Here is a 27,185-nt window from a genome sequence, read left to right as displayed (position 1 = left end):
ACACACACACACACACAGACACACACACACACACACACACACACACACACACACACACACACATTTACAGATGCACAACATATGCACATGCAGCCTGTCAGGTATCCCAGTAGCCCACTCCACAGATAAAAAGATCCTTCTTTTTTCTTTATATATGTCTTAAACTGTCATTTCTCTCTTTTTCTTCAAGTCCATCATTTCCCATTTTACACACGCACTTGCACATTTCAGCACATGGAAACACACACACACACACACACACACACACACACACACACACACACACACACTCAGTTCAGTTCAGTGTGTTGTAGTGGCTGGTTCACAATAACATGTGTATAGGATGATATAATAAGGTAACTGAGTTGAAATGTAACATGTTAATATTTGCTAATACAGAAATTATTAATTATTATTACATTATGACTCAGTACTCATGGGTTGGACCACCCCTTCATTTTGATGTAAACTACACACCTGTAAAGTTTTGTGACTGTATTTTGCACGATTGTGATGCTGATAGATAAACACCTGTGAAATGATTCAAAACACCTCAGGGCTAACACTCATGAAGTGAACACAAACAGTGCCCCAAAGATATTATAAAACAAAGTACCTTCAGGTCAGAGTCAGCAATGTAATCAGGCCTCTGGTCTTCATGTAGGCCTTCTATTAATCTGGGCACATTCATCTTGCAAGAATCCAGCATTGACTGTCAGCAGCTTCCATTTCAAGTCACGCACTTCAATCTGTCCACTATTACCTTCTGAAATCATTCCTAATCTCTGCTCAGAGCTACATCAACCACTGCTAGCATAACATGCCCGAATCACTGAGTGAACTCTCAGCAGTCATGTTGCATTATGGGTAATGTAGGCTCCAGGTTTTGACAAGCAAAAAGGCTGTGTGGTATGAAAAGGACAATATCTTTGTTTCATGATCCTTTTTTCTATTCTTCCTATCAGACAGAAGTCATTATTCACATGGCTGCTACAAATCATTGTTTGGAAAATAACGAATAACACGATTTTTCCTGTGATGAGAGTGCTTGTCTGTTGACATAAATATGTGTTAACTCTGCAACAGAGACTTTCCTGGTTGTTTTCCTCGTCTCACCCAATGCATGCTGGGATGCATCAGTGACTCCACAACATTGGACAGGAGAGGCAGTTTAGAGAATGGACGGATGGATCTGTGAAATGTCTGTTTCATGCTGAGAATATGAGACTAAAAAACAATGATGGTTTTCAGATCTTGTCAAGCAGACTAAGCTAGAGTTACTTTTCAAACTGGACACATGAAGGCTGCAAAAGCCTTTCCCTTATGGCCTCACTCTATTGCTTTGTGGTTCTCAAAGGCATACATTTTTTTATTTGCCTGTTCATAACAGAAAAGATCAGCTCATCACCTGCCTGCCTGCCTGACAAACAGGATGTGATGCCTCTCCAGCCGTTCCCACAGGAAGAGCCTCCATGACAACAGACGGCTGTTTGAGGTGGCAGTTGATGGTGATGATGGATTTAAATTGAAGCCACACCTGTGAATCAAAAACTGGCCTTGCTCATATTTCACCACCTCATGCCCCTCGTGTGACATCACTGCCTCTTCACATCCTGTTCTGGTTGTCACAACGTTAGCTTCAAGGACAATTCGGACACTGAGGCTCCCAGGAAGCTTTCTGTTTCCTGACCTGAAACAATAAAAGTCCAGAGGTTAGGAATGAAACAGGAAGTAGGGCATAAGGACAAAAAACAAGAGGCTTCGTTGTGATTAATTAAATTGTAGAACATTTTGTAGTTGGTTATATTTTATTTTCTATTAGATTGTGTATTTATCCAGGGAAGTGAGTCAACAGCAGTGGTTCCTGTGAAGGCATCATTTACTTCATGTTGCCATTACCTTTCAGCTGACTGCTGCCTACATGAAAAACAACCCAAAAAAATGTAAAGGACTGAAAATAAGTTAAAACCCTAGGAAATACTGTAGAAGCGTCTAAATGTTTGGAAATAACTACCCATGGCATTAAGTGTTGTTGGTGACAGCAGCAGCCAGCAAGGAGGACCAGAGCAGCAGAGGGGATTCAGTCCAGTGAAAACACCAATTAAAGCCTGTGCAGATGAGACGCAGGCAGAAGTCACCAGCAATAAAGTGATCTAGGTTTGGTTCACAGAGTAACATTAATTTGCTCAGTTTTCATGAGAAACACTAACTTACTACTACTGCTCTAAGTATATTGTCTTGTGATGAGCTCAAATGTCCAAAGTCTTTCTTACACACACATTCAATGAAAAAAGACGAACCACTGACAATTATTCCTGCTCCTGTATTTACTGTATTACCTGCATTTACCTATATTTACTGCAAAGTTTTAATTTTAATCTAATTCTATTACTTTCAGTTAGTTGTTAGTTAATATACAGTGCATGGATGCCTGTATAAAGTAATTATACAGCTGCACTGTCTGAAAGTGTAAGGCGAACAAAATATCAGAAACACCTTTCTTGAAAAGCACCACAAGAAAGGCCATGTTTAAAAATATTCATGGAACTGAGTCAACACACAAGGGTAGGAGTATTAACATGGAAATTACGCATATTTGCTAATTTGTGGAGAATTACATGAGAAGATTGATGCCACTCTGGATTCTGTGTAGTAAATATGAAGCTACCAATATTATTATACTGTTAACTGTACATACATGAGGAAAGTGAAGAAAGTGAATGAATTTTCCCCAAAACTATTCCTGTAATGTTCAGTTTTTGTTAAAACTCCTATAGTTGTTTGTGTGTCGATTCAGTTATATAATATTTTCTTAAATGTACTTTGTTTTGTTAGTTCTATTTTGGAATATATTAATTATTTTATGTCCACCTCACATTTTCACATACTACAGCCATAATTTTTCCATAGAATCTGTTTTACACACTGCAAATGATTATAGCCTATAATCATACTATTATAATTATATATTTTACACTAGTATCTATTTCATACATTGTTTTTCAATACTACAGAATACTCTTCTTGTCATGTGTAACTTAGATTATTTGTGTGGCAGTCTACATGTGCTGTTCTTCAGTCCCAGTCCATTCCTGCTATCACACTTGGTTATAATGCGGTGATCACTGTGTATGTGTCGGGGTACTGAGTGTGTAGATGTATGGAAAAAAAAAACATTAAGCCACTAGACAGACACAACCCTGGTGTTTATGCACCACAAAGAGGTTTTGTTAAAGGAAGAGACCGGTCTGTTTCCTAGCACAGCGATGGATAGGATGATGTAGAGGCGCCATCCGGAGGGGGGGTTAGCAGGCCAAAGATGAGGATTTTTGATAACATACACATCAACAGGCACTTCTCTGATGACCAAGGCTGGGACACATCGGCACCAGGAGCATGTGGGTGGGTGTTGGGTGTGGGCAGGTCAGAGCAGAGGGAGACTGAGAGGTGATGAAATGATTTTACTGTGAAAGCCTTCAGCTCAACACTGTCCTCAAATGGTCAAGCAGGGAATGACACAGTGAGGTGATGAGCCTAATCTCTCAGTAAATGGTTTCCACAGCTTTTCAAAGCCGAGTCTATTCATTCATCTCATTCACTCAAAGTGGCCATTGTTATCTGGATTGTGGCCCTCAGGACTCTTGATCGTAGTCAAAATTCATCACATACTTCACCACAGGCTTAACCCACAAAGCTGGTTCACTTTTAACCAGAGTACATCGTCATGGTAACCAATGGTGTGTAATTAACCTGCTCCAGAGCAGGTCCAATTCACAAGACTGGATCAAATTGTGTATGCTGACTAAACAGCACCCTGCAAGAACAGAGCCAGTGTTCCTACAGGGACCTTACAGGGAAAAGACTGGATCAAATCAGAGCAGTATGCAACACTGTGTCATTAGAGTCTTTGTTTATCATAATAAAGACAATAAAAAAATCTTTGTCATATAACCAGCTGCCCACCCAAGCTATAAAACATGTGTTCTAACACTCCTTGCATAGTCAAAAGTATGTGGACAACAGAACATTGCACTCAAATGCATTGTAATGTTGACACAGAATAGGGAAAAACAAAGTTAGAAGTACACAATTGTTTCAAATATTATTGTATGCTGTAGCATAAAGATTTAACTTGAGCTAAAGAGACCAGAGCAAAGTACAAAAAACAGAGCCAGAATGAAAGTATACTTCAATATGTGAACAGGGGTGTGTGTATATTTTTGTGTACCAGGCATAGAGTGTACAGAAAAATGGATGTAGCTGGGGGATTGACACAGTGGGTTGAGCAGGCGCCCCATATGTAGAGGCTACAGTCCTCGCTGCAGCAGACCCCGGTTCGATTCCCGCATCAGACGGCCCTTTACTGCATGTCATTCCCCCTCTCTCTGCCTCCCCATTTCCTGTCTCTTTCTACTATATCCAATAAAGGCACAAAAGCCCAAAAAAATATACTTTAAAAAAAAAAAAAATGGATGTAGATGTCACGGGTGTGACTTGGAGGCAAAAGTCATTTAAATCTACTGGGGGGCATAGTGACCCAAAAACAGCATGCAAGTGTGTGGTTATGTAGAAAAAAAGAGTCCCGCCCACCAGCAAGAATCCCAGTGTTAAAGAGTCCAGGGTCCAGCAGCGTTCAGCAGCACACAGTCTTATCGGCTCCTTTGTAGCACCCACATGGACCTTGGGGCTCAACAGACTCATCAGTCTCCGCCCTCTTTCCATCAACACTTCATTTGCATCAAGAGTTTGTTTAACATGAGGTGGTATAGTTTAGGTCTTAAACTATAAAGGATGAGTCCAAAATATTAATTGAACTGAATTGCATGCAAAACAAAAAAAAACTTTAAATATTCACTCAAATAAACCAAATGTAATAAAGAAAATAACAAAAAAATTTAGGTAAGCAAAATACCCCCGCGAAAGCACAGGAAGTCTCCACCAAAAAAACAGCACTAGGAAGAGACATGCACACACACACACAGTCACCCTGTGACATAGACTCTGGGTCTAAAAAGGGAAGCCAATGCATTAGTGCCTTCATTTTGTAAATGATGGTCTCATGTAGAGTATCACAGACAATAAAGCAGTGTATGCTGGGTGTGGTAGATCATCTGAACTTTGCCAAGTTAGTGGTAATATTTGTTGACCTAAAATTGTCTTGCTCAGTGTTTGTGGGACTAAAATGCTGTTAAACTTTGTTTTAGGCATGTATTCGGAAACATCCAAAATTAGCATCCAAATTATTATTATGGTCAATATGAATTGTGAATGAACCTTACTAGTAAAGCTAGCTGGCTTGCTATTGCTATCTTTAGCTGATAACTTATTGTTTGCTATGCTAATGGTAGGCTACCTGCCCCTGCTGGTCTGGTAACCTGTGTTAACCATAGGCTGTGGGGATGTTCAGTCAAAGCCCAATAAAAACCAACGCTAAGTGAACAACCTTTTTTTTTTGTTTCTTTTGTGTTTCTTCTGTGAACCAGTTTAAGTGAACTGCATTTGTTTAATGCACTGCGTTAATATGAGTTAATAAAATTGTCCATCAGGACGTTGTGATAACGTTTAGGTAACTTTGTACGTAACTAATGTAGTTAAAACAGTAATGTAACTTTCTATGTTGTCATTAGGTAGTTCTGTGCGACAGTGTATATAAACACTAAGGAAAAAATATATGAAATTTGAAAATAAAGTCATAATATAATGAGAATAAAGTTGTAATTTTAGGTTGCGTATTGTTTTAGAGGGGAAATATCAGAGGCTTTAAAATGAGGAACATGGAGCATCGTGTGAAGTTTTACTTTAGCAGAGGTTTCACTAATAAGGAGAAACTTCATCTTTTGGCTCATCATCATCAGGACATTGAAAAGATTATGCTGTTTAGGTACTTAACATGCTGTAGCGACCCACCCCCTATGTCACACTGGCACACCCCTAGATGGATGATTTTAAGGAAGCAATAAGGCGCCTACTTACTAGCCAACACACACACACCTGCAGAGTAAGAGGTCAGACGGTCAGCCAAGTGTCCGTCAGGTCAGCCTGATTTGGGTGCAGGCTTGAGCGTAATCAAACTCATCACGGGACGGTGCTGCAGAGGGGTTTGTCATTAAGTTTTGCATCTTCGCCTCAGACAGGCAACTTCTAATGGCAAATAATTTTGTTCTTAAGGCTGAACTTGTGCTTTGCTGCCACACTGGAGACTAGAATTACCAGGGTCACTTCAGCCAGAGTTTTGAAGTCAGGGAAACATTTGTCCCAGGGAAGTGATAAGAAGTCAGCTAGACTCTCTGAACATGGGATTTCCCAATGCTGCCCGCACTCACTTTACCAGAAAGGAGGTCCCACAGCACGCACTCCTTCTGCACCAGGGGCGCAGCTGCACCCATACAGGTCACAGAGGGGTGGAACCGCAGCCATGCATTTGTAGTGTTAACGCCATAATTTAGAATTTGCTCTCGTTGAAATGGGGCACCTGTCTTCTGGGAGGACAACAATGAATTACTTCATTGATAAATTTATCTATCTCATATCAGAAGCCATGACTTCTCGATTCAATGGATCTCCAGTCTCTACATCAAAAGAATACAACAGGACAACAGCTGGGTGTAAATAAAGAAGTTTATTAACTAAACTACTATATACAGAGTAAATGCAAGGTGTAATAATCATAAAGATGAAAATAATAATAAAATGAGCAGTGTGATGAGTTGGTAATGGTGGGAGAGAATATGTTATGGTTATACACTATGACTATACAGCTAATGATGCTACGTCTACGAATGAGATTTGATGATTAAATATTGCTATATTTTGACATCAACCCAGTCATGAGCAGAGTGTTAAGACCGGTCTACTGTGAGTTGCGCTGTAGCTGGAGACACTTGGCTGGAACCCAGGTGGATGTGATTGCTGTGGTCACCCTGGAGACGGGGATCTAGGTGGATTCTCCTGAAGGCCGTGTCCCGCTATCAGGGTGACGGATTCTGCCGGTGTCTCAGCTGTTCAGCTCTGGTGGAGTTTGCCATGAGACTTTCTGTCTCGGGCACTCTTGATTTCTGGTCGGCTTCTCTGTAGGCGGTCGTGCAGATGTTATCTGCCGGTGTCTCTTACAAGTTGATGCGAAATTAACTCTAATGCATTTCACTTTGGCTGGATAACTTTAGAGGAGACTGGAGTTGACCAGATCACTTTAAAGCTGTCAAAAATCTTCAAAAAGAAAAACTTGATGATAACTAAAAAGTTACAATATTACTCTCAGGCATGGTCTGTTTGCGAGAGAAGGGTCCTTTGTCTCTGTTTCCTATCAATTTGATAGTTTGATAGTGGGAAGAGTCACAAAGTGTCAATTCTGGGTCCATAATTCTGCATGTCCTTACAGTGAACTTCTTGAATGGCTTGTGACTGATGCCAGGCCAGGTATGTACACTACATGTTGCTCTGAGGGAAATTTCATTATGTTCATGGTGTATTCTGTGGGGAAAATGGAAAAGCTCTTCAGCTCTGTGTGTGAATGTGATGCCACTGAACCTGCCGTCTAACTCTGCTCTAATCTGTCAAAATGACAGACGGTGTTCAGATTTTTCTATCATTATTAAATATATTTAGTCAATGACAGGAAATATTCAGTTAATGCGATCCCTGCTATGAGCTCTGATGTTTTAAACTATTTAAAATTTGTTACAGCTACAGTGGACTCCAAAAGTCTGAGATCATTTGAAAGTGGTGTCAGAGACCATGGGGTGGTGAGACTGGGGTTGTAAAGGACTGAGACAGTGGAAATAGGTGAGGTTGTAGGTGTAGGGTTCAAGGAAGAGTGTAGTATTAACAGTGTTATGGCCACGAGTATTAAATTGGAAAAGAGCATTAACACAAATTTCAAACAAACAAAAAATATAATTTCCCCTTGTGATGAAATTAGCCCTATCATTCATAAATATCCCAGGAGTATCAAATCTTATGTGAAGATGATGTACAAGGCCACTTAAACCACTTAAACTATTAACATGAGAGGCCATAACACTGTTGGGACTCATCATTCAAGGAACCAGATGTTTCTTTGCTCCACTGGACAAAGGAACTCACACTCCACAGTTCCTCACCGGTCACACCTGGGGACGACCCTTCCCCCCACCGACCTTACTGGCCAGCCATGGTCAGCGTTTGACATGTGACCCCCAAGGGGGTCACCAAACAAAACCAGTCCTCTGGCCCTCTTCTCTCTCGCTCTTCTCCCTCGGCTTGCTCTGGAGAGCAGCTCCAGCTCTCTCCTCTCGGTTCTTCAAAGGGCAACAAGGCCCCAGCCCAGGTCAGCTCTGCTACCTGAGAAACTTGCCCACCCTGCTCACAGCAGCCTGCAAACGCTCTTCTCCTCAACAGCAGCAACCTGCTTCGGATTAACTGAGAGTGTACCAAATCCTCTTCAGAATCAGCAGCTACGACACAAGGCCAGCGGATTTTCCAAGCGACAGGAGTCATAGCAGAGTTAGTGTGGAACAGCTAACTGTGAGGAGAACAAAGGAGATAACGGCACAGCAACACAGCCAGACAGGACTTTACTCCACCAGGAAGCCTCCCAACTCACTGGACTTTACAGCAACACTGGAAAGGACCTCTTGGTTTGTTCCAAGGGCTGGGTAACGTTAACTGACTGGGCCTAACCTCTCCCAGCACGGCATGGCACAGCACAGCACAGCATAACAAAGCAACAGAAGTCTTAACTTTGTTAATGTACTTGTTGATTGATGTCTTGTTGTTGTTGGGTCTGAGCTCTACCTCATGAGCTGGACCCGAAATATGTTGAATTTCGGTTGTCTATGAATTTATTGGCTATCATAAATTAAGAAAATATTAATATTAAAAATATTAATAGTAAATAATATCTTTAAAATTAATTAAAGTCCTCGGGGCACCAGCCTAAACAAATAGGCAAAATAGCCAATATAGTTTTAATCTCAAATTATTACCATTAATCTGGAACTCTGATTAACAATTATCTTACTAATTTAAGGTAAACACAAGAAACTTGTGCTGTAGAAAATAGACCAGACTCAGTGAATAGCTGCCTAAGCTTAGCATCCTAAGTCCTATGATAACTATTAGTTCAGCTATACAGACTAATGAGCAGTGATAACTAACATGTCTTTGGGGTCATCAGGTGGGAACCTCCTTTCACCAGTGATTCGTCTAGTTGGTCCCACGACACCACCAGGAGGCTAGACAGTGATCACTGGCGTCTCAGAGTCACTCCCCTAATGCCAGCCATCACTGCTCCTCACACCACAACTATTTTCTCCTTTATCTTGCCTATGCTACCACAAACAACACTATCATCAACTAGGACAAAACACACTAGCAGATTCAGCAAACAAACTCCCCTAACCAGTTGGAGAAAGTGGCGGCCATTTTGAATGAGGGAGGTAGAGTAAAGGAGAGATGCCTTTTTAAGATAAACTCTCCCCTGCCGGATTAGGCTGTGCTCTACCTCCCCCTACTCCCCCACTCTCCAACAACTCACCTAAAGCAAACAAACTCACCTAGACAGTCAAAGACACACTACAGACCAATTCAAAGCAATACAAACAAACAATACAGGCCAACTCACCTGAACTAACCGCATGGTCTCAAAGAGGCTCACACAGGCCACACCCCCCACTTAAAAACACTTCCTCTTCCTGGATTTTCTTCCTTGCTTCTCCTAAGAGTCTGTCTATCCTAAGTGCTCCCCCTGCTGGGCCCCCAGCTACCATTACTTCTTCTCATCCAAATCCACTGACTGGATCTTACTGCCTCATCTGACATGTCCTTTACTATTTTCCTCACACTCTGTCCACTTCCTCCTAACTCCCTTACCAAAGAGACAACAGACCTTGCTACAAATCCTCTACATCCTACTTCCACTGGACAAATCCTAACTTTCCATCCTCGCTGCTCTGCTTCTGCCCCTAACTCTACATACCTGAGCTTTTTCCTTTCATATGCTTCTTCAACTGAAGCCTCCCACGGAACAGTCAGCTCTATGAAATATACTTTCATTCTACTCCTAGACCACAAGACTATGTCAGGCCTTAGCTTTGTACTGGCTATTTCCTGGGGAACAACAAGCTTTCCTCCTAAGTCTACCTGCATTTCCCAATCACAAGCATCCTCTAAGCTGCCTTGCCTCCTTGCTGTCTTACCAACTTTCTCTCCCTCTTGAACAAACTTGATTGCAACTCTCTTTATTTTAGACCCTCCTAAATTTGCCTGCCTCCGTAAGTCTTCAATTCCTGCAGCTAAGCTTTTTAAAACCTGGTTATGTCGCCACGTATACCGGCCTTGCGACAGACTAACCTTACAGCCTGACAAAATGTGCTTTAAAGTTGCAGTACCTGAACACAATGAACATAGCGGGTCTCCATTTACCCAGAGTTTTAGGTTCTGGGGAGTTGGCAATACATCATATGTTGCCCCTATCAAAAATCTAATGCTACTTTCCTCCATACTCCACAGCTCTTTCCAGCTAAGCTTTTTCTTATCTACACCTTCCCAATTCAACCACTGTCCCAGCTTAGCCTGAGCCACTGCCTTTCAACCCCTTAATATTTCCTCCTGTCTACGAACCTGTTCCACAACTAGCTTTCTCTTTCCTTGGGACCTGCTCTACTCCACACCGGTTTGACTGGGCCAAGCCCCAAGCCTATTTGGACATTACCCACAATCTCTGTATGCCTGAGCGTTGCTTCCGCCTCCTGCACGGCCATTCTTGGATTCCACTTTCTCCCCTTGATTGGGTTTGGAACCACCTTACTGACTACCACATTTACTCCCAGATAACAGGAGCTCTGTCCTAACCTTGGTACATTTAAACTCCTCCACTAGACTAGTTACTGGGAGCTGAAGTATGCCTTTCCCATACAGTGCCACCGTACTTAAACATCTAGGAACACCTAGCCACTTCCTAATGTAAAAGCTAACTAATCTTTCCATTTTTTCTGCAGCAGATAATGGAATCTCATATACGGACAGTGGCCACATCAGTCTGGGAAATAACCCGAACTGCAGACACCACAACTTCAACTTTCCTGGAAGCCCTGATTTATCTATTCTATCCAGTCCCTCAGCAACATCTTTCCGAAACTGCACTACCTGTTCTCCGTCATTCAAGTCTGCCTTGTACCACCTACCTAGACTCTTTACTGATTTTTCCCTAATTATTGGAATTTCCTCTTCGTCTATTACAAACTTCCTATCACCTAGCTTCCCTCTATGTATTGAGATACTTCTAGACTTACTAGGCTTAATTTTCATACTAGCCCACTTTAAGTTTTTATTAAGTCTCTCAAGTACTCTTTTCATACATGGCACCGTTGTAGTTATCAACGTCATGTCATCCATCTAGGCCCTAATTGGTGTAAGGCGCATCCCATCCTGCCGCCTCTCTCCACCTACAACCCAATTAGAAGCTCTAATGATTACCTCCATCGCCATTGTAAATGCCAATGGAGAAATCGTGCACCCTGCCATAATGCCTATTTCTAGCCTCTGCCACCCTGTCGTAAAGCCTGCTGTACTTAAGCATAGTCTAATGTCTTGGAAATACGACCTTACTAACTTAACCACTATTTCAGGCACTCTAAAATAATCAAATGCCTCCCAAATAAGGCTATGTGGCACTGAACCAAACGCATTTGCTAAATCCAAAAATATGACATGCAAGTCTCTTTTCTCTGTCTTGGCTGCCTGAATCTGATGCCAAATCATGCTAGTGTGCTCTAAATACCCTGCGAAACCTGGTATTCCTGCCTTCTGTACTGCAGTATCTATTGAGCTATTCCTTTCGAAATAACTAGCTAATCTCTGTGCGACTTTGCTAAAGAAGATCTTCCCCTCCACATTTAGGAGAGAGATCATTCAAAACTGACTCAGGTCTGAGGATTCCTTCTCCTTTGGAATAAAAACACCTCCTGCCCTACCCTGCTCTGGGTAATAACCCTGTTTTCTCTCCCAAACTATTCTTAATTGCCGCTCACAAAAACTTTAGGATATCAAGTGCGCTTTTAATAAAACCCCAGTAGGGGACTCCGTTTGGCTCCTGGGGCCGAAGACAGCCTTGCAACGCCTGACTACCTGCTCATCGAACCTCCGTTGCCACCTGGGTTGGTCCATCTCAGTGATCTATATTCTTTCTACATGGTGGCATGGGTCGGGGTGGAAGGCCTACTACTCTATTCTCGCTTCCAAATCTGATACGATGTGTTCTTAAATTACTTTTCCACTTCTAGAACTTTGTTGCCTTTAATTGCTTGCCCTCCCTTTTCCTGGTTAAAACAATTCCTGTTAACAAACTTGAAAAGGGTTCCCGTAAATGCTGTCCTTGACATATTCTCCTTCTTTCTTTCTTCTTTTTCGCTAAGATATTCAGGCCTTCTAAGTACTGCTAGCCCTGCTCCTCAAGAATCCTTTTGGCAACATACATGATCCATAGTTTCCCGCCCTCTTCTCTGTTGGCCTTTTCTCACTTGTCTGTTCTGTGATTGTCTTCTTTCGCTTAACTAATTTCCCATGTTGTCCCTTTGGGCCGTCTAGACTTAACTAACCTGTGGCTCTTTCAAACTCCTCTTTCCTTGTCCTTGCACCCCAACTCTTTCTGCTCACGCAATAGGAGTAAATTATATCTCCCATCTTCTCTAGTCTATCGCTTGATTTCCTCAAAAGTCTGCTTAAATATACTGACCAGATCTCTATCTGTACTGACTACCCATGCCTCTTTCATTTGCTACTTTGCTCCGGGCCATTTAACTCTAGTTTTCCTTCTAGCATATATTTCTCTATCTGACTGGCGCTATTCACCTCAGTCTCGAGCTGCATCCCCTCTTGTAGTCTCGCTCTTCCCCTCTGTCAGCTGTGTTGTGTGATAATCACTTCGAACTGTGGTTTTCTACCTTCTCGCTGGACTTTCATCCAATCTTATTCGATTGACTTCTTAAAAAGTATCGATCGATGCGGCCACACTGCCTTTCCTTTGCAACACATCTCTTTCTTCCCTGATGCATTCTAAGGTCTCTAACTGACGTTACTTTCTGCCAGCCACAAGGACAAATCTGGAGCTTATTTCCCTCTAGTCTAACATTTTTATTCTCTCCAGCTATGCTCACGTCACCCTGAGAACTATTCTGCCCAGTTCTAGTCCTAGAGAATAGGTCCGTGCCCCTATCCTTCACTGAGTCGCATATCCAAGTCATAGTCGTGTCCATTCCAGTGTCTGTTGCCATGTAGTCTGCCTGTGGGTCATCTTCCACCCCTGCTCTCGCTGACCCTTGGGGTATTTTCCTTATAACTGACGTAGCTTATGCTGGCTGTGACAAAGATGCTAGGCCTCGCCACTGCTACCATGGATAGCTAGCCCATGGCAGCACCATTGGGGTCTTTGCCTCCTGTCAGCTGTCTATCCAGGCTGTCACATGGTCTTTCCCTTGTTGTCAGCTGCTCTATTCACAGCAGTCACTAGCTAGGCTAGCTTTGAATTAACTATAACCAAAACTACCAAATCAACAGTAAGTTAAAGTTGAAGGATTGGAATTCTACAAAGTAGAGGTTGGCAACATTCACGCTTGTGCAACATTAAACACACTAGAAGTTATACTTAAAGACATTTATTTACAATGGAGCAGAGTAAAACACAATGTCTAATCTAGTATATACAGGTGTGTGTATGTGTGTGTGTTTGTGGGGACATAAACAAAAGCAAGATGGCCGATTCAAAGTGGTCACTGTGACCACATGACCTGAACAAAGAAGACTACACAAGATGACGGTAAACAAAGAAACTACTCAAAATGGCCGCTGGACCACCTGGGGTGTGTGAGAGGGAAGGTGTGAGTTTCTTTGTTAGCCTAGCTCATGTAATCTAAAGGTACCAGGTTAGAGGGGGGAGGTTAGCTTCATGCAGGTTCTAGAACTGAGACGTACTACCATGTGTGTTAACATACGAGTACCTGATTAACTGTATGACTGACCACAACCTAAGCAAACATTACATCAAGAAGACATCAATCAACAAGTACATTAACAAAGTTAAGACTTCTGTTGCTTAGTTATGCTGTGCTGTGCTGTGCCATGCTGTGCTGGGAGAGGTTAGGCCCAGTCAGTTAACGTTACCCAGCCCTTGGTACAAACAAAGAGGTCCTTTCCAGTGTTGTTGTAAAGTCCAGTGAGTTGGGAGGCTTCCTGATGGAGTAAAGTCCTGTCTGGCTGTGTTGCTTTACTGTTATCTCCTTTGTTCTCCTTGCAGAGTTAGCTGTTCCACGCTTACGCTGCTATGACTCCTGTCGCTTGGAAAATCAGCTGGCCTTGTGTCGTAGCTGCTGATTCTGAAGAGAAATTGGTTTACTCTCAGTTAATCCGAAGCAGGTCGCTGCTGTTGAGGAGGAGAGCGTTTGCAGGCTGCTGTGAGCAGGCCGGCGAGGGAGCTAGTTTCTCAGGTAGCAGAGCTAACCTGGGCTGGGGCCTTATTGCCCTTTGAAGAACCAAGAGGAAAGAGCTCTAGCTGCTCTCCAGAGCAAGCCGAGGGAGACGAGAGCGAGAAGAGGGCCAGAGATCTGGTTTTGTTTGGTGACACCCTTGGGGGTCACATGTCACACGCTGACCCACACTGGCTGGCCAGTAAGGTCCGTGGGGGAAGGGTCATCTCCAGGTGTGAACGGTGAGGAACTGTGGAGTGTGAGTTCCTTTGTCCAGTGGAGCAAAGAAACATCTGGTCCCTTGAATGATGAGTCCCAACATTGTTGTAATGTTTGCTTAGGTTGTGGTCAGTCATACAGTTAATCAGGTACTTGTATGTTAACACACATGGTAGTACGTGTCAGTTCTAGAACCTGCATGAAGCTAACCACCCCCCTCTAACCTGGTACCTTTAGATTACATGAGCTAGGCTAACAAAGAAACTCACACCTTCCCTCTCACACACCCCAGGTGGTCCAGCGGCCATCTTGTGTAGTCTTCTTTGTTCAGGTCATGTGGTCACAGTGACCACTTTGAATCAGCCATCTTGCCTTTGTTTGTGTCCCCACAAACACACACACAAACACACACACACATACACACACCTGTATATACTAGATTAGACATCGTGTCTTACTCTGCTCCATTGTAAATAAATGTAGTATAAAGTATAACTACTGGTGTGTTTAATGTTGCACAAGCGTGAATGTTGCCAACCTCTACTTTGTAGAATTCCAATCCTTCAACTTTAACTTACTGTTGATTTGGTAGTTTTGGTTATAGTTAGTAAGCTAATTGTTAATCAGAGTTCAAGATTAATGGTAATAATTTGAGACTAAAACTATATTGGCTATTTTGCCTATTTGTTTAGGCTGGTGCCCCGAGGACTTTAATTAATTTTAAAGTTATTATTTACTATTAATATTTTTAATATTAATATTTTCTTAATTTATGATAGCCAATAAATTCATAGACAACCGAAATTCAACATATTTCGTGTCCAGCTCATGAGGTAGAGCTCAGACCCAACAACACTGTTCACAAACTTCTGAGTCAGTCTTCCCTGGGTCTGCACCTGCATCTCTGGATGATGCCAGAGAAGATAATCTCCATGTGTGGACACTGCAGGTGGAGGTGGTGCATGTTCTTCTTCATTGCTGTGGGAGGTTGTAGCTGTCCCCAAAGATCCAGACCGAGGCTAGATGGAAAAAACATTGTAATAGAGATAAATGTTTCATATTGTAGACCATTGAGAAAAATACAAAAGAAACAGCGCTCATATTAAATGATCACACAGTTATCTGAAAATACATTATTCCCTCAGCTTAGTTGTAAAAACAGTCTGCTGTACTTTTAAATTAAATGACAATAATAATATTCACTTTGGTGTGGACATGTGGACACTGTGTACACACTTTAACACTTAAGCGACTTAGCATGGCGTAGCTGAGAGCCTGGTGCAGTGGTCGTGTAGGTGGCTGTTCATAGTGTCCTTGGTTCTCATGTCCACCCCTTGCTCCTCTCCAACTTCACCCTCTCATTGTCACACCGTGGTGAGGTTGTCTTGTCTTGGGTTTGTTTTGTCCTGTCATTTCCTGTTTTATTTTGAAAAGTAATTCTCCTCTCGTTTCAGGTCACTTGCCCTTCCTCATGTGTCTCAGTCTGATTGCCCTAAGTGTTTCCACCTGTTCCCTATTTCCCTCCATGTGTTTAAATAGTCTGTGTTCCCCTTGTCTTGTGCCAGAGTGTCTTCGTCCTTGTCCTGCACCAGAGCCTTGATCCATATCCACAGCCATCGCCATAGTAAGCCGTATGTTCCTCGTGACGAGTGATTTTTTCTTTGTAAATTTTTTCTTTAGCTGAATTTCATAGCCCTTCGTTTTCCTCGTTCAAGAGTGATTTTTTGTTTGTTAATTCTTATCTTAGCTTAGATTCATAGCCCTTTGTTTATTCCTCGTTTAAGAGAGATTTTTTGTTTGTTTACTTATATCATAGCTTAAATTCATAGTTCTTGGTTTTTCCTCTTTAAGAGTGATTTTTGTTTGTTGCCATTATTTTATATAGGCAGGTTTTTCCTCCATACGGAGCGTTTTGTGTTTATTTGTTTCTTTTTATTAGAGTTATTTTTCCCTCCTCTTGGAGTGGTTATTGTTTTCTTTATAGTCAGAGATAGTGTCTAGTTTTTTATAGCCGTTTGTTTGTCACTCGGTCCGAGGTCTCCGGTGAACTCAATAAAAGCATTTTGTTATCTAAATCTCTGCATCTGAGTCCTGCTTTGAGTCTCGGCCTGACACTCATCCAAATATGGTTACTTCTGGTTTCAAAAACCAAGATGGCAAGGGTCAAAATGCCAAACTCAAAGCCCCAAAATGGCAGTTCACAAATCAGTGGGTGAGATCACAGCGGCCACTTGTACGATTTAACCTGATCAGTAATACTCTCTACTTCTGAGTTGAGAGCTATAAGAGTTATATTCATGACCATATGATAACTTATATACCTAACCTTTATACCTCATAAAATAAGCAGATGTTGATCCTGTATGTGATTTATTTTAAAAACCAATATAATATATCATAACCAGCTTTGTGAGACTATTTATTCAGGATCACCACATTTAAGTTTAGTTAAACCAGATTACTCAGAAAGAGACAGACTGATAAAATTGGCACATACAAGCAGAATTTTTTTTTATTGCAGGTCAACCTGCAAAAATAGACAATAGACTCATTTCACACTGCCAGATGAATTTGCCATTCTGTTCAGACCTAGAGGACACACACACAGGGAACTGCAGGGACACACATACACACATACAATACACGTCTCCACAGATTCAAAGAGTGAGCAGCTAGTGGCTATGCCGACTGGTAAAATAGATCTGTCATGTCTCATCCACTGGTTGGTGCTTCTGTAAGTCTCAGAGCATCTGTGTTACATGCTTTGGTCCACAATTGTGTTTAAAACTTGCTTAAGCGCAGCCCCGAGCACAACATACTGGCAGCAGAAGGTGTAGCTGATGTAACAGCACCATGCTGGACAGGTGACAGGTGTGTTTACAGTGTTTACAGTGTGTGCTTTGAAAAATAACAGAGCAGGAAAAGGCAAAAATTAGTGTGTTCACAAGGGTGTCATGTTTATATCACTGCCAATCAGAACTGAATGCTGATTGTTCCCTTTCACACTGACAACAGAGTCAATGTGACAGGGTACAATCAAGGCCTTTTTGTCTAGTGTGAAAGGGGTTTAAGTACAACTCATAAGATGCATGGACCTATTTCTGAGTAATATTAACACATTTAAACAACAAAATACACACTTTCATTGTGACTGGTTTTCCATCTGACCTCCAATTATCTATAGAAAAACAATCTGCACTGTTGCTAACATATGTTAAAGGACCTCACGTGAGCTGATGTTTTAGCCAGATGGTGTGTTAAGTTTAAGTTAGCGGATGAATTTCAAGATAACACTAGTTATCAGAAGATGTGGGACATGATGGAATCATATATTGTGGAAACACATAGAGGCTTTTGTGTGATCACTCCTGGGGTTACTGATGGTGGTGGACTGAGGTATCTACAGTAAGTGGTGCTGTATGAAATGTGAGCATTGCAGCATTACACTCCTGTAACATTATTAGAACCATGATTGACAGTTGACATTTTAAAACTGATGCAGCAGAACCTTTTTTATTCCATTAATTCTTCTGTTTTGTCAAAACCTGTTGCCTATGCCACACTCATTGTAATTAGCTTCATTGTTATTCTAATAGTAGCTAATGTAGGCTCAAACAGATAGAAGAAGCAGGCTATGGAAGTCTGGTAAGTTAACGTCTTCCTAACTCCTAACTAACTAACTAACTAACTGGACTTTAAACAGCTCCCTCTGGAGACACAGAAGACTTTATACATCTTTCTTCACATGCAGTAACAATCTCCATCACTTGTGAATCATATTTGAAAACATTTTTGTATTATTTAGCAATAAACTGAACTTAGTTTTAAACATTGCAGTGGATCAGATATTAGAAAATATACTTTAAATAATTTGTAGGTAATAATGTAATAAGTTCCAATAAGAATGATGATCTTGGGATTGGGGGATTAATGGTGTCACTCCACTGGCCTGTATAGATGCAAAGATGCACTTATGGTAAACTGATTAGAGATAAATTATCAATGAATCACCATAATGATATAAGTTAACTACACTTCTTCATGAATCTGCAGTTTAACCCCGAGCAGAGCTTTGTAACAGCTGAACTGCCTTTTGACAATGTGTGTGTTAATTTCAACAAGCTATGGGACACTGATCTGTCACCCTGACAGCTTGCCAGACTAGATTTAGCTGTTGTCACTTGACAGTGAGAGCGCCACAAATTTAGCTCTCGTGTCGATTTTTTAAGAACAGCTTGGAAAGTTCAGTTAATACAACAATGAGTTAAAGTCACTCATAATCTAAATATAATGAGGAAAATGAAATGCAAATGACAGATTAGAGAAAAAACACCATAGAGCTGTGGACATTTGACCATAGAGACAGTCAGTAACGTTGTGGCATCAGCCAAAATCAATTCATCAAATTGATTTTTCATTGGCTGTGTGATTGAGTAAAAGAAGCAGAGAACAATGAATATAAATTAACAGTTATATTTAGGAACAAAAAAAACCCTGCACAAAAACAAAAACTTCACTTAAAGGTAAGAGTTAACGATTATTATCCAATTCAGCAAGTATTTCCTGATGGTCTGCTAGCTGTCTGTTATGTGTGTATGCTGAAAAAAATCCACTATTCCTACACAGTCTTGGCTCTGTAAAATGGGAAATATACAAAGTGGCTCAGACCGAGGTGCGCCTCACAACAAAAGGCCACTCTAAAATGTGCAACACACTGCAAAAACTCAAAATCTTACCAAGTATATTTTTCTAATTTCTAGTCAAAATATCTCATCACACTTAATATAAGACAAAATCACCTAAAGAGTAAGATTTAAGTGAGATAAAGGAGCTTGTTTTTAGACAGTGCATCTTGAATATCTTGTTAAGTGAAACAGTCTTGAAAACATCTTGTTTTGAGTCATATCTCAGATGAAACAAGCTTTTTTGACATGTCATACGGTTTTTAAGCTGCTGTGTTATTTGTAAAAGATGAATCGTCTTGTTTCAAGAAATTTTTCTGTCTTATAAGAAGTAGTTAATGTCTTGAATCTAGTAAATGAATGTCTTGAATCTAGAACAGTATTACTTTTGTAGAGTTGACAATAAGGTAAATGCACTTGAGATGATGACAGGATGGTAAATTATGGCTTATTATGGCAAAAGAGCACTGCCTAATACGAGTCAGGAACGCTAACTTCAAGACATTTTGTCTCAAAATGCCAGTTTCTAATCTTATTTCAAGTAGGTGGTGGACTTAAATCTAAAGGTGTCACAATTATAGAACTAAAAATGAGTTAAATACACTTGAAACAAACAGGATGGCAAAAACTTTTGAGGGGAAAATACTATTTTTGCGCATCGTCGTTCCTCCCCAGGGAGGCGTCCGGGAGGCATCCTCACCAGATGCCCGAACCACCTCAACTGGCTCCTCTCGACATGGAGGAGCAGCGGTTCTACTCCGAGTCCCTCCCGGATGACTGAGCTCCTCACTCTATCTCTAAGGCTGAGCCCGGCCACCCTGCGGAGGAAACTCATTTCGGCCGCTTGTATTCGCGATCTCGTTCTTTCGGTCATTACCCAAAGCTCATGACCATAGGTGAGGGTTGGAATGTAGATCGACCGGTAAATCAAGAGCTTCGCCTTCCGGCTTAGCTCCCTCTTCCCCACAAAGGACCGATTCAGTGCCCGCATCACTGCTGACGCCGCCCCAAATCCGCCTGTCGATCTCCCGTTCCATCCTACCCTCACTCGTGAACAGGATCCCAAGATACTTAAACTCCTCCAACTGAGGCAGGACCTCCCCCCCAACCCGGAGCGGGCAATCCACCCGTTTCCGGCTGAGAACCATGGCCTCAGACTTGGAGGTGCTGATCTTCATCCCAGCCGCTTCACACTCGGCTGCGAACCGCCCAGCTGAAGGTCGGTGCTCGATGAAGCTAAGAGGACCACATCATCCGCAAAAAGCAGAGACGAGGTCCTCCCGCCACCGAACCCAAACCCCTCCACCACCCGCCTGTGCCTAGAAATTCTGTCCATAAAAGTTATGAACAGAACCAGTGAATAAGGGCAGCCTTGACAGACTCCAACCCTCACCGGGAGAAGGTCCAACTTACTGCTGGCTACACGAACCAGACTCACACTCCTTTGGTAAAGGGACTTAATGGCCGCTAACAAGGGGCCATCTACCCCATACTCCCGGAGCACCCACCACAGGGAGCCCCTGGGGACACGGTCGTAAGCCTTCTCCAAATCCACAAAACACATGTGGACTGGATTGGCAAACTCCCATGCTCCCTGCAGCACCCTAGCGAGGGTAAAGAACTGTTCCACAGTTCCACATCCAGGACGAAAACCACATTGCTCCTCCTCGATCTGCGGTTCGACTACCGACCGGACCCTCTTTTCCAGTACCCTGGCATAGACCTTAACGTGGAGGCTGAGGAGTGTAATTCCCCGGTAGTTAGAACACACCCTCTGGTCACCCCTCTTAAAAATGGGGACCACCACCCCGGTTTGCCACTACAGAAGCACTGCCCGCGACGTCCACGCAATGTTGCAGAGGCGTGTCAACCAAGACAGTCCTACAACATAGAGAGCCTTGAGATACCCAGGGCGGATCTCATCAACCCCCGGGGCTCCGCCACCGCGCAGTTGTTTCACTACCTCGGCGACTTCTGCCCCGGTGATTAGACCATCCATCCCCAGGTCTCTTGACTCTGTTTCCTCCACGGAATACGTGTTGCTACGTATTTTTGCGCATCACAAGCTTATTATGAGACACAGAACATCAGAATACTAGTAAAATATAGCTAAAAGTGAGTTTTCCCAGCTAATTTCAAGATCACTCTTATCCTGTAAGGATTAAATATAATGTCTTATTTCAAGAAATCTTACCAAGAGAATTTTCACTTGTTCCATTGGCAGATATTTTTGCTCATTACAAGCAAAAAATATCTTATAATAATTTTTTTTTTTGCTTATTTTTGGAGTGGCCTTTTTTCCAGTGCAATTCTGCTGCACGTTTTCAGGTAGCGTGCATTAGGCATGCTAAATCTCCACGATAGCTGTTGCCCATGAAATGAACCGTCATTTCACTACCATAAGCCGTTTACAGGAATGTGGCTGTAAATCCAACCAGCCTCTCACTCACCAGACATGTTGTGGCCGAGGAGGGGTCTCTTTTGTCATCCATTGAGCAGATTTGAGATGCTCTAGCTCTGAGTGTACGACAGCGTCAGCGTGATCCACTTCCTGCCAATATCCAGCAACTGCAGAGCCATTGAAGAACAGTGGGCCAAGATTCCACAGGTCAATCAACAACCTCTTCAACTCTGTGCAACTGCATGAGGCAAATGGTGGTCACAACTAATAGTGTGTTTTCTGATCCACAACCCCCCCCCCCAGAAATCTGCATGTGTGCACACTTTTTTTCTGGATCCCTGTCTACAAACACAACAGCCTCTGTTAAATGATGAGAAGCTTAATACAGCAGTAAACAGTAGAAAACCTCCACTCACAGTTAGAGTCACATTACTCAAGTTACACCCAGTCAACCCACTCACTTTTGGTAAAGCATACTTGCCACATGTGACACCTTCACTCCTCACTCTTCAATTACATGCAATCAGCAATGTGCTTTTCTGCTTCACTGTTATTGCTCTATCTTTCACTCTCTCCTTCTCCCTTCACTCAGCTCTCAGTCAGCCCCCATTCCCTCCCAAACACACACACACATGAACACACACACACATGGTGTGGGCAGTACAGTGCCCTTCTTCACCTGCTGTAGAACTTTCTGTGTGGTATAGGAGCATTTGGGGATCAAAGAGAGAAAATAAGATGATGAGGGAGTAGAAGAGATAGAGCAGACAAAGACAGATAAGATGAAGAGAGATGGAGAGAACAAAGGTTAAGTTAAATAGAGTAGATGAGGAGAGATCAGAGATGGTGGAAGAAAATAATAAAAATCTTAAAAAACCACCTATATTTTCTGAAGAAAATGTGTGTGAGTGCTGCATCTGCTGCTGTGGCTTATGACAACAATCGAGGAAAAATGGATGTTATCATGATTCATAACACATAAACTAGAATCACCTCCTGGTGGTTGTCTGCCTCTTCCACTCAGACTAGTTTCAGGTTACATCCCTGTTTATCCGGAGTCATAGAAAATATGAACCATTTGTGTGAAATTTTGTCATATTTGCTGTGAAGTCTTGAGTAATGGCTAAAAAGGGTTTGGGGGGGGTCACCCTAACCTTGACCTTTGATCACTTCAATCTAATCAGTTCGTCTTTGAGTCCCAGGGGACATTTGCGCCAAATGTGAATGGATTCCCTTGAAGAGATCCAGAGAAACTGCATTCTCATGCCAAAACTGTGTTTTGTGTGTACCTTGACCTTTGACCATCAAAATCGAATCAGTTCATGAGTGAATGTTTGTGCCAGATAGAGATGTTTAATTATACTGAAGAGTGTTCTGCTGGTCACTACTCAGGGTTGGAATATGGGTTGTACTCTTATCTAAAGAAGGACAGAGGAAGGGAGGTTGGTGTGTGCTCATGCATGGCACAGAAAGGCCTGGATTCACACCTTAGTGATAATCAGTCCTTTTGGTGTTCATCAAATATCATTAGACAGAGTCTTATTGTTACAAACTGGAGATTTTGCCTATGTTCTCCAGTTGCATGGTGTCCATTTGTTGATCCTCTGGAGCTGACCCTCTGGTTCTGTGTCTCTCTGACATGCTAACAGCATTAAATGTTGGTGAGAGAAGGGTCCTTTGTTTCTGTTGCCTCTGTCTCCCATATCACTCTCCATTCCGCCACACCTCCTCATCAGCCTCAACGTCCTCACCCGTTGCTCCCAGCTGCGCTCCATTTCCAATCAAGCCAGTATTTAAGCAGCCTCAGTTCACTCATTCAGCGCCAGATTGTCTTCGTTCTCATGCATGACCTTCCAAACACTCTCTCTTGGACTGATTTCCTGGTTTCAACTCGGCTTGCCTCTGACCACCTCTCCTTGTCTCTGCCCCAGTAAACCCAACAGCCTTCTGTCCCTGTCTACGAGTTTTGCCTGTGCTCTTGCTGGTTCTCATCTGCCTGTGGCTATGTGGCGTTTGACAGCTTCAGCTCACACGAGTGAGATCACCATTCCACCTGCCATCATCAGAGCCTCCTGCCAAGTGAAACATCTCCTCCGTGTGAATGCCTTTGGTGTTTCCTGTTCCGCTGGTTCCTCGATCCTCCGCCTGACCACGACTACCTGTCTGCTCCCTCTGGGTTCATCTGCTCCACTGCCTGTTGCTGACTCTGCTTCCTCATTGACCACGAGTCCTGCCTGCCCCTCAATGGTGCCTTCGTCCTATCCACAAGCTGGGGCTTGAGTGGGTTCCTCTACCTCATCCGGTTCCCGTTCGGGCCCTCGAAGGCCACCATTTATCATGCACCAGACCATCCAGATTCCCATGATCCTGTCCGGCAACCACCATGAGACCATTCAGTTTCACATTCTGGACTCACTTCACCTGCCTCTCATGCCTGGCTCCGTTGGCACAATCCCCACATTGATTGGGAAACCGGGGCCATCCGAGAGTGGGGCATCTCCTGTCACCTGTCCTGCCTGAAGCAAGCCTCCTTGGCGCTCCACTCCCCCAGCTCCAGTGCCCCGCCTGACATTTATGGGGTGCCCCTGGAATACCACGACTTCCGCCAGATTTTCAGCAAAGCCAAGGCCATGTCTCTGCCTCCACATCGGCCCTATGACTGCACCATCGATCTTCTGTCTGGCACATCACCACCAAAGGGCCATCTGTACTTCTTGTCCGCCCCTGAAAGGAAGGCCACGGAGACCTACATTAATGACTCCATGGCTGCAGGCATCATTCGCCCCTCTTCATCACCAGCCGGGGCGGGCCTCTTTTTCATCGAAAACAAAGATAAGACTATGAGACCCTGCATCGACTACTGGGGCCTGAACGACATCACCATTAAGAACCAGTACCCTCTGCCTCACATCTTGTCAGCCTTTGAGCTGTTTAAGGGGGCCACTATCTTCACCAAGCTCGACTTTTGCAACACCTACCATCTTCTCCACATCAGAGAGGGGGATGAGTTGAAGAGGGCACCCCAACAGGTGGCAGCGGGCAATGTGGCGTGCAGTTGGAACCGGCAAAGGTCTCCGTCATTACTTCCTGGCCTATTCCTGACTCCCACAAACAACTGCAGCGCTTCCTGAGGTTCGCCAACTTCTACCTCCACTTCATCCGCAACTACAGCGCTCTGGCCGCCACTCTCACGGCCCTCACATCCTTCACAGTGCCCTTCCAGTGGACCTCGGCTGCCGACGAGGCCTTCCAGTCCCTCGAGTCCAGGTTCACCTCGGCACCCATCCTCCAGATGCCTGATCCTGAGCGCCGATATAGGGTTGGGAGCTGTCCTGTCCCAAAGATCTGCCACTGACCAGAAGCTCCACCCCTGTGCCTTCTTCTCTCGGCACCTATCACCCGCTGAGAGAAACTATGACATCATTAACAGAGAATTACTGGTGGTGAAGATGGCTTTGGAGGAGTGGCAGTACTGGCTGGAGGGCACCAAGGAACCCTTCCTGGTTTGGACCGACCAGAAGAACCTAGAATACATCCAAACAGCCAAATGGCTGAACTCCTGCCAGGCCCGCTGGTCCCTATTCTTCACCTGGTTCCACTTCACCCTTTCTTACCATCCGGGGTCCCACAACGTCAAGCCACCAGTGTGACCAATGAAAATACAACTGACATACTTTTGGTTGCATGTGTGATCGAAATGGTGGAGCACTGGAGCCCTGTAATGGAGACCAGAAGAGGTTAAATAGAGGTTTCACCACCTGAGACTGTCTGTGTACTGCTCATGTTCTAATACATGTTGGCTGGGAGAAGTGTTTTGATTATATTAACATTTCCACTGATTAGGCATTTCAGTGCGATCGAAGGAAATGGCACAAAAACATAAGTTTCCAGACATAGCTGGTTTAGCCGGATGTAGCTAAGAAGCCAGCAAATAAGCTAACAGGCCTGCAAGTATTCACTCACAATAAATGCAAGTTAGTCATTCATAGTAGCCTGCTGCTGACACTATCATATATTCTCCAGAAGGTTTAGCTTTAACTTCAACTTTAACTGAATACTAACCACGTTGGATTTCTGTGGTCACTTCCCAGAGTTCCTTGCAGGATATTACTGACAGTTTATTAGACCAACAGAAGAGCAGCAGAAAGAATCCCTGGAACATTTGTCCAGTTATGACCAAACTCAGACAAATATATTCAAATGATGCAAATCACATTAGCTCTTTCCAATAGAAACCTTTCTCACTTGAACATAAACGTCCTTTTTGGACATTTGGTGAAACGACTGGTGTTGTCTCACCACTAATGTAAACTTTGTTGCTCTATATACTACATCATCTCACCTCCTCCTTTGCTCCCATCATAATAACTTCAGCTGCTAGATGTCTCTTATTATAAAACATTGAGGCAGCTTGTTGTAACAAGCTGCTGGAACAAAGGGTCACTTTTTTTATAGGAGGACAATCTCTATGCTCCTGATTTTACAAAGGTATCTTAAGTTTTCCATGGAAATGTTGCCATATGCAGACTTTATAAAAACAGTAAGGGAGCAAAAACAGGTGTTTTTTTCCAGGCTCCTGTTCTCCCAACCTCCAGAATGACCAGCTGTCACAGTCCAGATCTACCATGCTGGCTCACTGTTCAGTCCTACAGCTGTTCACTCACTCTAACTAGGTGTCTATCAGCCCTGTGTGATGGAAACAGCAACAGCACATTTTGTAAACATTTTCCAGTCAAGTCTGGCACTAGTTCCTCAGAAACTCTCCCTTCACTATTCAGCACCACTTCCTCTCTCTTCAAACCAGAGTGGTGTCAGTGCTGGTGTCTTCCTCATGAGACACTTCATTCTGAGAGCTCAGTAGAAGGCAACAGAAATTAGAGTCCTTAGTATGGAGTTCAGATAATGATGGATCTCTCTCTTTATCTTTGTCTCCATGTCTTTCTGTTTGTGTTATTACATCAGTCAGATTCTCTAAAGCCAGAGGACTCACAGTACAAAATAACAGCAACAACTAGCAAGAGAAAGTGCAGCATTTTTGAATCAGTCAAGGGTTCATGGTCTCCTCTCATAAGCAGTAAACAGCAAGGCATGACGGAAGTTAATGAGCTCTTGTACTCTGTTCTCTGCAGTGCTCCAGGACAGGGTTTAAAATGGAGAACTGCACTTCTTTCTATCTGTCAGTCTTTAGAATATTCTTTTGCTCTTTCCTTGTGCCTTTCAGTTTCATACTCCATTCATAAGACCACTCTCTTCTCCTGCTTTCTCTCTCCCAATCTCATTTGTCGCTGTCTCCCTCTCCCTCCGCTCCCTCTCCCTCCGCACTAAGCACTCAAACTTCCTTGCTCTTTTCCTCTCTGACCTTCTTCCTCCACCCTGAGCATCATTTATCTTGCTTGATGAGAGTTTGCAGACTGGATCTTGATAGAAAGCAGCTGCCAAAGCAGC

Source organism: Seriola dumerili, unplaced genomic scaffold, assembly GCF_002260705.1.
Source record: "Seriola dumerili isolate Sdu_G_001 unplaced genomic scaffold, Sdu_1.0 BDQW01000432.1, whole genome shotgun sequence".
In the NCBI taxonomy this organism is placed as follows: Eukaryota; Metazoa; Chordata; class Actinopteri; order Carangiformes; family Carangidae; genus Seriola; species Seriola dumerili.
The sequence above is the reverse complement of the archived record's forward strand: the minus strand, read 5'-3'. Positions refer to the sequence as shown.